Source organism: Castor canadensis, chromosome 13 (genome assembly GCF_047511655.1).
Source record: "Castor canadensis chromosome 13, mCasCan1.hap1v2, whole genome shotgun sequence".
Taxonomy (NCBI): Eukaryota; Metazoa; Chordata; class Mammalia; order Rodentia; family Castoridae; genus Castor; species Castor canadensis.
The window spans coordinates 124241516-124256278 of record NC_133398.1 but is presented as its reverse complement, the minus strand read 5'-3'; the positions used below and the strand labels follow the sequence as shown (position 1 = coordinate 124256278).

Below are 14763 nucleotides of genomic sequence, written 5' to 3'. Positions count from 1 at the left end.
TTGGTATATTGTATTTCCATTTTTTATTTGTTTCAATAAACTTTTAAATCTCCTTCTTGATTTCTTCCAGGATCCATTGGTTGATCCATTAGTGTTGCTGTTTTGAGACAAGGTCTCATTATGTAGCCCAGGCTGACCTTGAACCTACAGCCCTCCAACCTTCATCTCCCAAGTGCTGGTATTACAGGCATGTACCACCATGCCTAGTTCCAGATTTTTTCTTGTTATTGAGTTCTAGTTCAATTGTGATGTGGTTGGAAAAGATAACAATATGATTTGAATGTTTTAATGAATTGAGACGTCTTTTGTGGCCTCTTATGTAAGATACCCTGGAGAATGTCTTGGATGCTGATGAGAAAACTGTGTATTCAACCTCCATTGGATGAATGTTCTGTAGATACCTGTCAGGTTCAGGTTCATTTGGTGTAGGAGGCAATTTAACTCTGATGTTTCTTTGTTGATTTTTTTTGTTTGAAGACTCTTCATGCTGAAAGCTGTTATTGCATTGGTTCTGCTTCTGTCTTTAGATCTATCAATATTTGCTTTATATATTTGGGTGCTCTGATATTGGGTGCATATATATTTCCTCTTGCTGAATTGACTCTTTTTGATTTAAAGTCCATTTTACGTGATATAAGTACAACTATGTCTACATTTTTTTCCATTCTATTTGCATGGAAGACCTTATTCCACCCCTTTACTTTCAGTCCGTGTGTGTCATGAGAAGTGAAGTGAGTTTCTTATAAGCAGCATAGTTTTTCAGGGGTTGTGTTCCTGGGAATTGCATCCCCTCCCAACTCTTTTGTTTTTATGTTGCTTTTGAGATCCATTCTTACTAACTCCACCCAGGCTGGCCTCAAACTCACGACCTCCTGCCTCCACCTTCCTGAGCATCAGCACAAGATAGTGAATGTTACTGACCAACCAACTTGATTGAATTCTAACCAAAGAAAGGCTATTGCTACTCTGTCCTGAAATCAGGTATCTGAAACCTCCAGGGGTACACCTTTGGCTCAGGGGTATTTTGGTTATTTGGGATCTTTTTGCTTGCGTATGAATTTTAGGATTGTTCTTTTCTGGTTCTGTGAAGAGAATCACAGAATTTGCCCAGGGATTGACTTGAATCTTCAGATTGCTTGCAGTAGGATAGCCATTTTCACAATATTCATTCTGCTGATCCATGAACAGGGGAGCTCTTTCTGTTTTCTAGTGTGATCAGTTTTTCTTTGGTTTTCTGTGATTTCCAGTGTACAGGGCTTTCACCTCCTTGGTTAGGTTCATTCCTGGGGCAGGGGGTTGAGGCTACTGTCAATAGGGTTGTTTTCTTCATCATGTTTGACGCGAGTGTATAGAAACACTACTGATTTTTTGTACGTTTATTTTGTGTCCTGCTACTTGGCTTAAAGTGTCTACCACAGCTAAGTTCTCTGGGGGATTATTTAGGTTATTTTAGGTATAGCACCGTGCCATCCACAAACAGGATAATTTGACTTCTTCCTTTCCTATTTGTATCCCTGTTATTTCTTTCTCTTGTTTTATCACTCTAAGAATTCAGACACTGTATTGAATGAAAATGGAGTGAGTAGGCGGCCTTGTTTCATTCCTGATTTCTCAAGGAAATGTTGTTAGTTTTTCCCTTTAAGGTTGGCTGTAGGTTTGTCATTTGTGACCTTTTTATGCTGAGATACAATCCTTCTTTTTATTAGAAATTTACTTGCTTTGTTAGAAATTTGCTCTCTATGATTCTGCCTTTGTCCTTAGTTATATTTGTCAAGAGACTATTTATATTGATAATTTTTGGTTTGGGCAGCACTGGGATTTGAACTCAGGGCCTCGCCCTTGCTAGGCAGATGCTGTACCACTTGAGCCACTCCACCAGCCCTCTGGGGGTTTTTTTGATCCTTCTATTCTTAGTTTCTTCAGGGGTTTTATTATGAAGGGATACTGAATTTTATCAAAGGTTTTTTCTTCATCTATTTAGTTAATTATGTGATTTTTCTCCTGGATCCTACTTATGTGCTGTGTTTTGTTTATTGGTTTGTGGATGTCGAGCCATCCTTGCATGCCTGGAATGAAACCAACTTGATCAAGGTGCGTGATTATTTCGATGTGCTGTTGGACTTGTTTTATAAGTATTTTATTGAGGATTTTTGCATCCCCATTCATGCAGGAAATTAGTGCATGGTTTTCTTTTTTATTGTATCCTAGCTGGTTTTGTATCCGATATACTGATACTGGATTCATAGCATGAGTTTGGAAGTACTCCTTCCCTTTTAACTTTATGGAATAGTTTGAGGAGTTCTTTTAATGTCTAGGAGAAGTCAGCTTGAATCTGTCCTGTCCTGGGCTTTCCTTTGCTAGAAGACTATTTCTGCTTCAGTCTTATTGCTCATTAGACATCCATTCAATTTTGGTAAGTAATATGTATCTAGAAATTCATCCACTTCTAGATTTTCCAACTTACTGAAATAGAAGTTTTTCAGGAGAAGCCTCTGAATTTCAGTGGTATCTGTTATAAAATCCTCTTTTTTATTAATTTGCACCTTCTCACTCTTTCTTTTGGTTTATTTAGCTACAGCTTTGTCAATCTCATTTACCTTCTCCAAGAACCAACTCTTTGTCTCATCGATCTTGCATTGCTTTTTTAGTTGACATTTCATGAATGTCCACCCTGACTTTGATTATTTCTTTCCATCTACTAGTTTGGGCTTAGCTTATTCTTACTTTTCTAAGATCTTCAGAATGCATCCTTAGCTTGTTTATTTAACATAGTCACTCACAGCTATAAACTTCCATCCCAGAACTGCCTTCAGTGTACCCCAAATATTCTAGGATTATGTTTTCATTTTCATTTGCTTCTAGGAACTTTTGAATTCTCTCCCTAATTTCTTCAATCTCCATGAATTTATATACTTTTGTAGCTTCTTTCTTTTTTTTGGTGGGGACTGGGTTTGTGAGAGTTTTGCACTCACAAAGCTGGTGCTCTACTCCTTGAGCCACACCTCCAGTCCATTCTTCTCTCTTCTCTGGTTATTTTAGAGGGGTGGACTATTCGTGGGGGCTGGCCTTGGACTATGATCCTCCTGATCTCAGCCTAATTCTATTTCAGTATGATCAGATAAGGCATAATAAGCTATTTCAGTTTTTCGTATTTACAATATGACCTATTTTGGAAAAACTGCAGGGGTTGCTGAGAAGAATGAGAATTCTGCAGCTGTCTAAGTCCATTTGATGTGTGAAGCAATTTAATGCTGAAGTTTCTTTGTTTCTATTTTTTGCCCAGATGACCAAACTGTTGGTAAGAATGGAGTATTGATGTCATCCAGCATTACTGGATCTGAATCTATCTGTCCCTTTGTGGCCACTAGTGTTTGTTTTATGAAACAGGTGCACCAATGTTTGGAGCATGTATATTTATGGTCATTATATCTTCTTGTCGGGCTTTTCCCTTTATTACTATATAATGACCTTCTGTATTCTTCCTGACTAATTTTGACTTGAGGTCTTCTTTGTCAGGTATGAGCATAGCTACTCTGCTTTTGGATTCCATTTGAATATTGTTTTCTGTTTCCTTTTTTTTTTTTTGTGTGGTACGGGATTTGAACTGAGGGTCTTGTGCTTATTAGGCAAGTACTACATGTCTTCAGCACTAAAAAAAATTTAATAACATGAACACAACATTAAAAATATTGTAAGAAGCTTTCTGATCCACTTTCTGCAGTAGACCACTCCCAAAATGCAGATTTTCATAAAACCCTTCCATGGTTGAGGTTGAACCCTCAAATACTACAGAAAATGTCAGGTCTTGAGTTGCAAAGACTGACCCTTGCTGGTAAGTAACTGGAAGCTGGATGTACTTTGTCAGACTACAACATTCTAAAGGAGTCCACCTCCATCTGCTGTTGATACTTCATGGTGGTGCTAAGAAACAGAAGAAGTCCTACACCACTCCCAGAAAGAATAAGTATAACAGAAAGACAGCGGCAGTCCTGAAATATTATAAAATATATTAGTCACCTTCTTCATGAGCATCCTTCAGACGAATAGGATGTGGGATTTTTATGGCTAGCCACTTTGACAGACATTACAGTGGCAAATGTTGTCTGACTTACTGCTTCAATAAACAAAGACAAGTAATTGTGTATGGATTAATAAAAGACATGAACTAAAAAAAATATTGTAAGAAGAAAAGAGCTGAGGAGGGGCAAAGAATCACAGAAGCTCCTTCTGGGTCCCCTAGTATTGGAGTCTGCCTTGTCCTGGGGGGTGGGGGGAAGTGGGTCAGTCTGGAGCCTATCACAGTTGCAGGAGGTGTGGCCCAAGTGCATCAGAGAGGGCTCCACACTGGACAGGGAGAACCAAGGGGACCTGGCACCCTGTCTGCTGATCTCAGCACTTTCAGACACACGCAGCAGTAAAACACCTGCTGGAGGGAGGGGGCTGGGAAAACGGAGAGGTCTGTCAGCCATGGGCTCAGAGCGCTATCCCACCTGGACACAACCCACAACAGGCAGGGAGGCAGCTCTGGAGGCTAAGCCATGTGCCAGCCATGGGCTTGGAGCTCTTGGTCTCTGCAGTTATCCCCAGGTGATGGCTCAGAGGGCAGTGACCCCAACCACAGCACCCCACATAGCCCACACTTCCTGTTGCCCAAACTTCTCAGCAGACCTGAATCCACCTTCCCCTCCATGACTACTTCTCATGACTGTCTTCACCCAGACACTGTGATTGGGTGTCTCCAGACCGCCTGACGTGTCACCAGTCCTTGTTTCCAGTCTTTATCTCAAAGAATAGGCCTCTCTTGAGATGGCTATAGCTGTCCAAGATATGGGGGACAGGGCTGGAGGTATAGCTCAAGCAGTAGAGCACCTGCTTTGCTACGATTGTCATTCAGTCTATCACCAGGGAGGGCTGCCCAGCTGGCCTTGTGGTTGAGGCTTCCAGTTCCCCTGGCTGTTGAGGAGCCAGGGCTGGAACTGCAGACTGTTTCTGACTGCTCCCTTTGTCACCCTCTCTTTCTCCATGCTGTGTACCTCTATTGCTCATTTCCCTGACCTTTTTCTGATGGTACTGGGATTTGAACTCAGGACCTCATGCTTGCCAGGCAGGCACTCTACCACTTGAGCCATTCCACCAGTCCTGTTTTATACTGGATATTTTCAAGATAGAGTCTCTTGAACTATTTCCCTAGACTGGCTCAAACCATGATCCTCTTGATCTCTGGCTCCTGAGTAGCTAGGATTATAGGTGTGAGCACCAATGCCCAGTTCTGACTTTTATGTTAAGCTGCCTGCTGCATTTGGTATTTTTTTTTTTAGTGGCTACCTTTTTCTTTTATTATTCATATGTGCATACAAGGCTTGGTTCACTTCTCCCCCCTGCCCCCACCCCCTCCCTTACCACCCACTCCACCCCCTCCCGCTCCCCCCCTCAATACCCAGCAGAAACTATTCTGCCCTTATCTCTAATTTTGTTGTAGAGAGAGTATAAGCATTAATAGGAAGGAACAAGGGGTTTTGCTGGTTGAGATAAGGATAGCTATTCAGGGCATTGACTCACATTGATTTCCTGTGCGTGGGTGTTACCTTCTAGGTTAATTCTTTATATCCAGCCCTTAGGCTCCAGTTACCTGGTGATTGCTGTATTGTTTTTGATGGTGTCCTGGTGCATTCATTGCTCCTTGGTCTGCTCGAGTTAATTCCAGCAGAAGTAACCACACGGGTCAGTTTTCTAACACCAAAAACTCTTGTTAGCTGTCTCTTTCCTGGCTTCTGCTGATAAAAGAGTTGGCCTGTGATTTAGATCATAAAGGGAACATTACTTTCAAGAGTATCCTCCTGCACAAATTTCCCATGCATTCGAATGAAGTCATGTACTTTGGGGAGTACTCCACCATTCTTTTCTCTGAGGGGCTTTGTTTATATTTTGTTTGCACACATTGGATGACAAATATTCTCCCATGTCAGACCGCCCTCAGTTCTGAGACAGCTGCAAGTTTAAGGAGTTCCCAAGACCAACCTCAGTTCTGATCATTTGCTGGGCACACTCATCAGCCTCGCAGAAGGCTGTTAGACCTGTGGCTACAATTTATCTTGGGGGAAAAGCACAAAGTCAGCCAGGGGAGCAAAGGCCAGGACAGATTCCTGGAAAAGACCCAGTGCTACCAGAAAGCTCAGTGCTGGTATATACCTCAGCTCTTGCATCCAGCAAGAGAAGAATTCAGATGCAAAAACGTAGTTAAAGCAATAGGAAAGTTTATTCAGAAAGGAATTTAGTGTAACGGGATAAGAGTGGGGAGAAATGGGGGGGAAGGGGAACAGACATTTTCTGCTCCCCATGCAGGAGGTGGGAGTACAGATTCAAAACGGTGGCCTGTGTCTCTTAGTCTTACACTTTCTGAGCAAGTGGTCACTAAAATAATGAGGCTAAGATGAGTGCTAAAACAAGGAGGTGTCATCCAACCCCAAACCCAGGGACAACAGATGTGCTTTAGGACTTCCCTTTGCTGGCATTCTTTTTATCCATCCAAGGAGCCTTGGAGCTTGCTGACATCTCAAAGACCGAGGCGGATTCAGATAGCCTTTTAAGCGTCCCTGTTCTCATAGCTCAGCATCTAAAAGGAGACGGGAGGGGTCCCCAGTTTTTTCTCTCTAGTTTCAATGTCTGGCCTTTTCAATAGCTATTAAAACAATTTAATGTCCATCTCCTCATCTGTCTATCGTGCCTCATCATTGCTCATGGCTAACTGCTACTTAACATCAAGTGTGAAGCTTCTGTGATCCTCTTATGAATGGCGCTGGTGCAGTCTGTGATCAGAAGACTTCCAAGTCCTTTGTTCCACATGGAAGAATCCATGGCAGGACACATGGGTGCAAAGGGAGGTTGTTAAAAGTTAAGGAGGGTAAATACAAAAGGGAGCACGGTGGGGCCCAGATGGAATCTGGAGGCAGAGAGAGCATGCTTTTCTCCTTCAGGTGCTTGTAAAATTTAGGCTAATCTATGGGAAGGGAGGAATCAGGAGATTCCACCCAATAATCAATGAGTAGGGAGGAGCTTGGGTGGTTCCTGGGCCAGGTAAGGGCGGTCTGGGCTGTCCCTGAGCCAGACGTGAGCCACCTACACATACGTGAGACCCAAGCTTTCCCTACTTCTAGCCTGCCTCATACCTTCCCAGGGACAATGTGTGACAATACACATATCTAACTGGTTCTTATACAGCTTTTGCTGTAAAACCCTCTGCTTAAACACCATGCACCTCCCACGTGCAGTTAAAATACCGAGAGTTAGTATAAATGCATGTGCAGAGTGACAAGACCTTGTCACTCACACTGCCAGTCACCCCAGCTTATCCTACAAAGACCGCCCAGATTTTTCCCACTGTGCCCTTTCAACTTACACAGGCACTACGAGAGAGAGAGAGAGAGAGAGAGAGAGAGAGAGAGAGACAGGGCTTCCTATGCCATCTGGCAGGAGCCCATTGCCCTCTCTTACTGTGCCTTCCCCTCACCTACAATGAACTTTACTGTCACTTTCCCTGCATTTTTGCCCCTGCCTGAATTCTTCTCTCCAGGGTCACAGTACCTGAGACCTCCTGAACCAGTGTCTTCGTAGACCACACACCTGGCAGGCAACACTCTCCCTGCGCTTCTGCACTACTCATCTCTGTATTTAGGGTACTGGCTGAGCGGTTGTGAAACTGCAGTGCTGGTCCCCAGGCCCTCACTTCTGAGCGTCCACATGTCAGGGGCACGCCAAATAAAGGGGCCTGGCGAAGGCAGACAAAGGAGGTTTATTACAGGGTGAGCACTCAGCCATCTTCGGCCACCTTCAGGGTACAGACGGGAGCTTTAGCTTCAAATGGACAAAGAATTAGAGCAAGGGACACAGGGATGCATAGTTAAACAGTCCCAGTCCCAGGTGTCTGCTTGGGCACTATCTCAGTTCAAGGATTCTGGAGAAGTTGTCGTCCCTGTCATCACAGGAGTGGAGCGATCTGGTTCCCAAGCCATGATCACTGCTGCTCCAGGGTGCAGCCTCACCACTGGAGGTCATTGTCCTCTTTTGGAGAGGTGGTCTGTCCCGCAAGGCACCGCTGTTCCTTAGTTAGTATGACAAACTACCCTTGTCATTAAGATGTTATCCTGGCCTTCCTCGATTCCAAGGAGGCTGCAGGAAGAATGGCTCAGAGCAAAGGACAGCAGGTACAAAATGGAGACAGAGATGCCAAGCATCTCCTGGTTTTAGTTCATTCATGGGCCCAAGTAAGGAGCCAGTGCAGTCTAAGCCCCTCTTACAGCTGGACCTGGCTTCTTGCAGCTCCTGAAGTCAGACCTCTGGCCTAGAGCTCTGGTCATGACTTGGACAAAACAGAGCCAGGAGAAAATGCGTCCTTCAGGTAACATCCACTCATGGCCCGGATGAAGAGGGCAGAAAAGGAAAGTCCAGTGCCACTACCAAAATCACAGATATTTTGGGGTCCCTCCCTCTCTTTCCATTTTGGGCCAGTGTTGGCTGCTTTTTGCCCTCACTTGGTGAGAGAAATGAAGATTTGCACTGCACAGGCCCTGCGGTCTGCCCTTGGGAAGGTCCCCCCCTCTTTTCCTCGTGGATTAGGGCTTGTGAGCCATTTGGGTTCTTTTGAACAAATTTGGACTTTTACCATTTCTCAGACAGGGTCAGTCTGGGTTCCTTGTGCTCTGGAGGGTTTTCTGAGCCGGATGGATTGGTTGGAACTAATGTGGACCTCTGCAGTTCGTCTGAGAGGAAGTTTGGATTCTGTAGCTTGATCAGATCACGCAGAGATGCAACCTGTGAGGAGAAATGGGGCTGCTTGTATTTGAGGAAATCCGTTGTGATTTGTATAAGATGAAAAGTCCTAAATCTGTCCTGTTGCCCCCTAGGGAGACTTCTGGCTGAGGGCTCTGTTTATAATTCTAAGCCTATGACTAGGGAGGGGTCACAAGATTGGCCTATCTCAGAGTGAACTCTGAATGTGATTGTCTTTCTGTAAGTCATTTGTGTATCAGTCTATGAACCTGTGTCTATGATCGACTTGATAAAGGCTAAAATTCTCATGGCTACAGCAGCATTCTGTTCGAGATGGACTCTTGCTTCGCCAGCAAGACAAGCCTCTACCAAAATGAGGCCTAAAAACACCACTGGGCAAAACATAACTGGCCCTGGAATTCCTGACAATAACTGACTTCACTTTTGCAATTTTTCAGCTCGTCTTCTGCATGCTTAAGTTGACATTGTGGGCCTGCCTGATGTGAATGCCTTTGTGCTTTGTGTGTGTGTCGTCTGTGTGTGTGCGTGCATCTTTAGAGTGACTCTTTGACTGCAGTTATAGAATTCGAATGCAGGGGCTGTCGTCTCTATTTTCTGTGTTTCTCTTTTTCTGCTGCCTCTTCTATCAAAGCCCTTCCCTCTTCTATCAAAGCCCTTCCCTCAGCCAGGTCCACCTGAAATGCAGACTCTCAGAGGTAACCCTCAAACAGTCAGACTGCAGGCAAAAGGGGTTATTTAAAACCAAGCTCTCTGACACTGCCGGATTAGATGTGGGCAGACAGTCTTAATCTGCCTCATTCTGTCGTTAATTGACACAGACGCAACTCTCTTTCACAATACACTTGGGCCTATTAATAAATGTGTTTTCATAAGTAGTTACAGTATAGAGAAGCAGCTTGAGATGAAAGTATTGTATTGGAAAAAAGAAACACTTTTGCCTGAATTCAAAATCTTGAGTATATGAAAAATGGGACTTACAGAAAGCTTCTGTGTGTGATTAAGTCGAGCATAGTCAAGCAGTTATCTGAAGGGTTTGCTAAGGTCAGAATTCAATGCACGTGTGTAAAAACACAACCCAATTCTCTGTGTCTAAAGAAGCAAGGCTCTCTTTAAAATATTCTTCTGTTCTCAGTAACATTTGAAAAAAACTGGCTCAAATGACAAGGATTTTGTGTTTTATCAATACAATTGCTTTTGATGAATCTAGAATTCTTAAACCTGTTGGAGTCACCATGAGAAAGGGACTAAGGTAGAAGGGAGAAAAATAGAGGGGAAGAACCAACTTGGGTTATGATACATATATACGTGGAAATGTCACAAGGAAACTCCCTGTGTAGCTATCTTAAATGAACAAAAATGTCTTTTTTTCAAAAACAGAGGACAGGAAGGTAAACAGGTCCTGTCTGGGGATTGGCATCAGTGGGAGGGTGGAGAATATAAGGAAAGAGTGAATTAGGGTGACTACGGTGGAATATTATGCACTCGTGAATGAAAATGGAAAATGAGCCCTGTTGAAACTTTTCCAGGAATGGGAGGAGGGAGGATAAAGGAGAGATGGAGGGGGTGAACTCAACTATGATATATTGTAAGCACTTTGGTAAATGTCACAATATACTCCCAAAATGGCAATTTAAAAAAAAGATTAAAAAAGATAAATGCTTTCAATACCAGAGTTCAAACCTCAGTACCTCAAAAAAAAAAAAAGGGGGGGGGGACAATTTCAAAAGATAATTGCTTGACTTTTCTGCTAATTTTGTCACACTTGACTACTTAGGAAACTGAGTCAGGGGTCATTTGAATACTTGTAAAGTGAAAGTCTTCTTTGGCAGTACTGAGCTCGAGTCTGAACCCAGGGCTTCCATCTTGCTGGGCAGGTGCCCTCTAAGTCCTGACTCCTTCAGGACTGTGGTTAAACAACTCTCATTGTAGCCGACTCGAGCACGTTTAATGCCTTTACGTGAGTGTGGCTGAAACTATGCAGAGCTGTGTGTCTGAACTTTATCTGAGCGGTGTGCAGACGTTGGCAGAGTTAAAGGTTTAACAACTGACCAGCAGACACTGCTGCATAACAGCACATTGCATATAAACCCTCAATAAAATGAGTAAAATGCTCAATAAAACTCGGGGCATTTCTGTTATTTGTAATCAGCACCATTTAGGTGACAAACCTGCCACTTGGGCAGTCCTATTTAAATAAATAAGCATTTTGGTACCGTATATATGAGATGTACTTAGACATCAGGAAATAGGTCTATCTGGGTTCACCAGTGCTGCCCCCTAAATTAGGAAAAGGTCTAAATCTTTGATTGTTCTCAGTGCTGCACGTCTCTTATCCTAGTAAGCCAAGTGGTCTAAATTTTACTAAATTAATATATGAGTTGATTTGTATATATTATAAATTAATATATAGGGCTTCTAGGTAGCTGTGATACTTTTTGTTCTGGTGCCTTTGTATGTTCGGTGTTTTTGTTTCCGCCAAGTATCCAAAACCTCCTAGAGTGACCTTGCCAGGCTGGTGGCCTCTGTCCAGACTTGCGGGTCGTGCTCATCCCTCTCAGCCTCTGTTCATGGACTCCTGATGATTGTGGCTCAGATTATTAAGCAAAGTCAGCTAGGCATGCCCAAACCTGTGCTCCAGTCGGTGCCAAATAATTAGCTAGAGTGCACATCTACAAACAAGTACATCCACTTCAGCTTAAAATAGTTTCACTTAGCCCAGGGGCCGGCGGCTCACACCTGTAATCCCAGCTACCGGGGAGGCTGAGATCAGGAGGACTGCAGTTTGAGACCAGCCTGGGCAAATAGTTCTGAGACCCCCATCTCCAAAATAACCAGAGCAAAATGGACTGGAGGTGAGGCTCAAGCAGTGGAGCGCCTGCTTTGCAAGTGTAAAGCCCTGAGTTCAAATCCCAGGCCCACCATTAAAAAAAATTCACTTATTCTAGAAAACAAAATCCAATGAGGATTTGTGCGTAAAGTAACATATTAAATATGTGTGCATCTATATATTTATGTATATATGATGGCATGTCTTACATTGAAATTTAAATGTGTCTTTTCGAGGTCCATAATGACAATAAAGAGAATTTGATAGTCCTAACGTAATGCTAGCAATCATGGTTATTACCCTAAAATGCTCTTTGGTCACTTGCTAAGCTTTCTTTAGAAATTCTAAGGCTGCACTAAGTCTTTCATCATCCTTAGTTTTGATCTTTCTTGAAAGCATTTACAATCAAGCTTATGGAAAATGACCTTAATAAGTAATTTGTTTTCAAACAAATTAGTTTTTAAAAATGGTTTCTCTTGGTTTTGTTTTGTAATTTTTTTTCTGTTGTCTGTTGACATTGTGCACAAATACAACTTTTAACACAGCAACCTGAGTGGTATTTTAACATGCTAAAACATCACCTACAGCACAGGCAAAATTAAACTGAAAATGGACAGAACTTTCTCAAAAGAAGAAATGAAAATGGCCAAAAAAACACATGAAAAAATGCTCACCATCTCTAGCAATAAAGGAAATGCAAATTAAAACCACGCTAAGATTCCACCTCACCCCTGTTAGAATAGCCATCATCAGCAACACCACCAACAACAGGTGTTGGCGAGGATTCGGGGAAAAAGGAACCCTCTTACACTGTTGGTGGGAATGTAGACTAGTACAACCACTCTGGAAAAAAATTTGGAGGCTACTTAAAAAGCTGGACATCGATCTACCATTTGATCCAGCAATACCACTCTTGGGGATATACCCAAAAGACTGTTACTCCAGAGGCACCTGCACATCCATGTTTATTGCGGCACTATTCACAATAGCCAAGTTATGGAAACAGCCAAGATGCCCCAGCACTGACGAATGGATTAAGAAAATGTGGTATCTATACACAATGGAATTTTATGCAGCCATGAAGAAGAACGAAATGTTACCATTCGCTGGTAAATGGATGGAATTGGAGAACATCATTCTGAGTGAGGTTAGCCTGGCCCAAAAGACCAAAAATCGTATGTTCTCCCTCATATGTGGACATTAGATCAAGGGCAAACACAACAAGGGGATTGGATTGGACTTTGAGCACATGATAAAAGCGAGAGCACACAAGGGAGGGGTGAGGATAGGTAAGACACCTAAAAAACTAGATAGCATTTGCTGCCCTCAACACAGAGAAACTAAAGCAGATACCTTAAAGCAACTGAGGCCAATAGGAGAAGGGGACCAGGAACTAGAGAAAAGGTGAGATCAAAAAGAATTAACCTAGAAGGTAACACCCATGCACAGGAAATCAATGTGAGTCAATGCCCTGTATAGCTATCCTTATCTCAACCAGCAAAACCCCTTGTTCCTTCCTATTATTGCTTATACTCTCTCTACAACAAAATTAGAGATAAGGGCAAAATAGTTTCTGCTGGGTATTGAGGGGGGGAGCGGGAGGGGGTGGAGTGGGTGGTAAGGGAGGGGGTGGGGGCAGGGGGGAGAAATGAACCAAACATTGTATGTGCATATGAATAATAAAAGAAAAAAAAAAATGAACTGAAAATGGACTCCAGGTAAACTCAGCCTAGGAGTCACTCACAGACAAGAAGGGAAGTAGTCAGAATCCAGTGGAGCCATGGTGGGCCTTATGAAACACAGCTATAATCCCAGAAGTCAGAAGGCTGAGACAGGAAGATTGTGAGTTCGAGACCAGGTTGGGCTACATAGTAAATTTAAGGCCAGTTCAGAATGTAGTGAGAACCTGTCTCAAAAAAAAATCCAATGAAGTGCCAGGTGCTGGTGGCTCACACCTGTCATCCTAGCTACTCAGGAGGCAGAGATCAGGAGGATTGTGGTTCGAAGCCAGCCTGGGCAAATAGTTTGCAAGCCTCTATCTCGGGAAAAAAAAGGGCTGGCTCAAGGTGTAGGCCCTGAGTTCAAGCCCTAGTACTGCAAAAAAAAAAACAGTAACACCTGGGGTGTAGCTCAGTAGTGAAATGTTTGCCTGGCATGCATGAGGCCCTGGCTTCAATCCCCAGTGCCACAAAAAAAAAAAAAAAATTGGAGTCACTTGTGCCAACCCTTCTAAAAGTAACTAAGCTGAGAGGTTATGGGAAAGAATTCTTAGACATGGTTACTGATAATAAATCCTTGGTAGACAGCTCTGACAGAAGGCAAATCATACCTTTGGCAAAAGCCTTCTATTTAAGTAGAGAAAATAAAGTGACTATTCCTACCAACTCCAAACGTGTTTTGTAGATCATACCCAGGGTTATTTAAGAAAGGACCCCCTACACAATTTATTTCACAAATGTTCTTGGCTTTGCCCCCACTCCTACCTTTGGATTCTGTTTTGCAATGGTGCTTCTACCAGGCTCAAACAGCTGGCTCTTTTCACCTACTTCAGCCATTATGACTTGTCACCTTCCTAGATTATGCTCAGCCAGGAAACCTACAAAGCCAGATCGGCCAAAACCCTAGTTTCCTTAAAATGGAGAGCTGTTCTGTGCTTTTTGTCCGCCATTGTGGTGTGTTTGGCTTCCCAGAAGCTCATCCCTTCCCCACTGGCTTCAGATGAAGACCGGTAACAAAATCAGGTACAAGTCTAAGAGGAGAATCAAGCAGGGTCTGTAAGGGATTGTGAGGGGTGACACACACAGGTAAGCTCTTTTTCGTGGTCAATGACGCCTGGGCATTCAGCTGAAAGAGTTGACACTGCCTGGACAGCTGGGTGTTTTAAATTGGAAATCTGAGTCTTCTTTGATTAACTTAAGTAAGGCTCAGTGATAAATATGTGAAACCTTTGACAAAAAAAAAAAATGTTTAAACACAAGTGGGGAATTATACCAGATACCTGAAAAAACTCACCTGGACCCCCATGTCAACTGAAGTCAAAAGAAAAGCTTGACACCCCTGCCTTCATTTTGCTCAGTTTCTCTCTCTCTTCTCCAGTCACCTCGGTTTCCAGAAAAGACAGGGCTGCTGTAACTGGACCAAGACTTTCT

At 43.1% G+C, this 14763-nt stretch overlaps 1 non-coding gene across 1 annotated transcript; it reads right to left on the bottom strand.

Annotated features, from left to right (window-relative positions):
• Positions 1 to 5062: 5062 nt before the first annotated feature.
• Positions 5063 to 5135, bottom strand: Trnaa-ggc (transfer RNA alanine (anticodon GGC)). The gene has a single exon. It is a non-coding gene; the product is annotated as a tRNA-Ala (tRNA).
• Between the last annotated feature and the right edge of the window lie 9628 nt (positions 5136 to 14763).